This window comes from Lathyrus oleraceus, chromosome 4 (genome assembly GCF_024323335.1).
Source record: "Lathyrus oleraceus cultivar Zhongwan6 chromosome 4, CAAS_Psat_ZW6_1.0, whole genome shotgun sequence".
Lineage (NCBI taxonomy): Eukaryota > Viridiplantae > Streptophyta > Magnoliopsida > Fabales > Fabaceae > Lathyrus > Lathyrus oleraceus.
In genome coordinates this window covers 216,762,307-216,766,370 of record NC_066582.1, presented here as the reverse complement: position 1 = coordinate 216,766,370, position 4,064 = coordinate 216,762,307, and positions in this window count along the sequence as shown.

The following is a 4,064-nucleotide window of genomic DNA, read 5'->3' as shown; positions in this document are numbered from 1 at the left end:
GGAAGGTCTCGATCGCAGCGAGGGCGAGAGAAAAGAATCGCAGCGAGGGCGAAAGCAAACAATGATTAGTTGTTAGTCGTCAGTCAAAAACTCGGCAAGACATCACATCTCGTGCCTACATATCTCATCTGGAATGAGAATCAGAGTTGTCGTAGTTCGGCTAACTAGGGGTTAAGGATTGCCATCTGAACATGGACTTACAAAGGAGGACACCAGTTGTGTCAAAGGAAGGTGGGCAATGTGTTCACGTCCTAGAAGCAGGTGTCGCAGCTCGCTGAATCGAGTCTTAGGCAGTTACCTCTTTGCAATAGGACGGACTGACATGCCACAAGATCGGAGACGCACGGAAGGTCTAAAAATGGGGAAGCTCTGCTCTAGAGTTGTCATGCAATGTGGACCTATGTGTTAGGAATTACAAATGGGAACATCTACCTAATGTTAGCATGCAAAGAAAGAAAGGATTCTACCTATGTTATCATACAAAGAATGAGGGGATTCTACCTATGTTATCATACAAAAGAATAAGGGAATTCTACCTATGTTACCATACAAAGGGTTCTACCTAATGAGTGCTACCTAAACGAAACAAGAGTCGACGACTGGAGCAAGAAGAGGAGTGGGGTAAATGGTGATGCTTGAAGCAATCGACTTACAAGAGGTAGATGGCAATGCTAGAAGCAATCGACTTACAAGAGAAATGGCGATGCATGAAGCAATCGACTTACAAAAGAATGGATGAATACGTGCTGGTTCTGTTAAGTTTTGAAAATGATTACTCGATGTTGCATCGAGCTTTTGGTCTTGTTTTGAAATGGTTATCGGATGTTCGTTTTAATTCTTGTATTAACAGTTTAATAAAGAATGAAAGAATAAACATTATACACTTCATGGGAGAGGGGTACATTTGTTATGAATGGGGGTTGTTCATGGCAATCAAACAATAATAATATATGCCTCATACACCATACAAGTAGGCCACAGTTATCAAATAGATAAGATAGGCAAACATGTATATGATCAAATCAAATAATCAAAGAATGAAATGAATGAGCATCAGACAATGCATGAGAAGTATAAACATGTTAAACAATCAAACAATAGAAGCATGGATGAAAGAAACAAGTGTAAAAAATATCAGATGAATCAGACAGATGAAACTATGCACACAAAGGATCAATGAATAATTTAATCGGGAAATGATGCAAGGATCAAATAAAATCAAGATGAAAGGCCTCTAATACATGGCATATGAGATGAACAATGGAGGATCAAAAGATCTCTTCAATTGCCTTAAGCAATCCCTAAGTCAAACATCAATCATAGAAAAGTCAACTGAAAAGTCAAGTCAACTTGAAAAATATGAAATAAATAGTAAATTAATCAAGAAAATTATGAAAAAAATTAAACTAGATAAGGTGGGGTCAGGACATCATGATCCCCCAAAAAGATTTTAAAAATAATATGAATTAGTGTATAAATTAATTGAAATAAAACAGAAGTCAAATGAAAAATCAACCAAGCAAACTAGGTCAAAAAAAAATCCAAAAAAAATTGAAAATGGGAAATAAAATTCCAAGAAAAGGTCAGGTTGACCATGAGACATTGGTCAACCCTCATCCCAAAAATTAGAAGTTAAAAATAAATTTAAGCTATGAAAATAAAATTAATAAAAACAAGTGTGTCAAAATGAACCATTTAGAATAAACAATTAAAATGAAATATTAACATTAAATAAATATGAAAATAAAAATTAAAATAAATTAATAAAAACATTAAGAAATGTGAAAAATATTTTTTGGTATTTTTATGAATAAATAAAATATTTTTATTAATTAAAAATGAAACAGAAAATAGAATGAATTGAAAAAAGGAAATGAAAATAAAATGTGATAATGGTTGATGGGCCAGGCAGGGAGGTGTGGATAGTGGTAGCGCACTAGGCCCGGTTCACACATTATTCCAGGCGTGACAAGTAAATAAAATGGACGTTTAAAAAAATTATGTCACTTGCCATCAATCGGTCATGTGGATGTTAAGTCATAAAAGACAAAATAGGGAATGGATGGATAGGATCATATCAAACGCACGCGATCTGACGGCGCATGAGATGACATGCATCATCTCTTTCATGAAATGGAACCCTAGCCCCATGCAGCTGGGAAACACGTGAAAACGCAGTATGTTTCGTTCATTTTCCAACCAACATTGCTCATGCTACGGTGCTCCAAATGATATGAAGTAAAAACCAAAGTTCTAGTATGGAACGAGTAGATCATCATGGTATTTTATTTTGAAGGAAATGGTAACTTAAACATGGTGAAAAGTGAACAACAAGGGACCCTCATGAACACGGATACAACAAAAATTAATGTCACAAACTCAAGCTTAATGAACATGCCTCATGTTGAGGGCTTCATAACCAAACATGGCATAGTATTAACATGGAAAATAAGCACGAAACAAGCATGGCATAATGGAAAATAGCATGAAGTAAGCATGGAAAAGTAACAATAAACAAGCATGAAATGAACAAGGCCATGGAAGAGAGTAGTAAGCTTACCTAGGGGATGCAAGGTCCACTGCCTCTTGGTATTGGAGAGAATGGAAAGAGAAAGATGTTGCTTTGTGCTTCAATGCTTGTGAAATGGAAGAGGAAAGAAATGGATCTTGAATGCACTCCCTTGCTTCTTGCTCGAAAATACAGCCACCACCCTTCAGATTAGGGTTTCTAAGCTTTAAATTTGTAGGATTTTAAGTGTTTAATGGGCTTGAAGTGTTTGGTTTTGATTCATGAACAAAGTGTGCAAAAGTGAGGTGTATGAGCAAACTCTAATTGTGGCAAAACTTAAGTGAGTGAGACAAAAAGTACATGACCAAATGAGGTAAAGAATGGACTGGTCATTTTTGTGGTCTGACTTGGTTGTCTTGTGCAGCATAAAAACAATCCAAATAGGTGACTTTGTGACCTTGTATCTTGATGTATACATGACCAAATGGCAAGGCAATGCAAACAGTAGAAAGAGGGCATGGAGCTTAACATCTTTCATGTTGAACACAAGTTGAAATGGTGAATGGAAGAAGGTGAAAAATGGCCTTAAAGTTCAGGTTCCATAACTGCAAAATGGTTGGGCCAGTTTGGCCTAAATGCTGCCTAAAACTTCAGTTCATGATGCCAACTTTGGATGAGTGCATCTCCCAAACCAATGATCCAAATGGGATGATTCTAAAAGGATGTGAAAGAGGACATGGCAAGGTACAATTGTCATGAAGAAAGTATTTTCAAAAGATGCCTTGAAATGCAAGAAATCTGGCCAAGAAGTCTTGATAAATTTTGCAGATTTTGGACTTAGAAAAATTTCTAAGTGTCCTAAAATAATGTCTTACTTTGACCAAGCATAACTTTCTCAATATTAATCCAAATGAAGCAAACTTTATATCTCTAGAAAGCTTGGAACAATAGGAACAACTTTCATGTTGGATATATTTTCAAATGGAGCTTGCATCTTGATGGAAAATGGGCTTAAAGTGGGTGCAATAACCATGAAAACTTGCCTTAAATGGAAAGTCAAACATTTCCAAATTTAGTAACTTTTTCAATTCCTGATTAAATGATGAATCTATGATCCAACCTTGATCAAATTTAACATGTAGGATCCCTTAGGCATGGATTTTGAGATTCCACCCTCAAAATGTCAGGAGTTGACTTTTCTGGCCCCACAGTTGACTTTTCCCAAATTGTCTGATTCCCAATTCCATTGATCAATTGAAGCACCTCTAGCTCAAATAAAGAGATGATTTTGTGTATGTAGACCCTTGTGGACATATGGAGGGCCATGGAAAAGAGTTTCACCCAAGGAATCAAAAATAAACTGATTTTATACCAAACCCTAATTTTAGGGCAAAATGGTCAAGAACTGATTGCACTGATTGTCAGTGGATTTTCCTGAGATAACTGTGAATCTTCCTAGACCAAGATTCCTCTCCAATCATGACATGAATAAGCCCCCTTTACTTCCAACCAAACATTGTCTGTTGCAGGTAGCCATGAAACCCTAATTTCTGAT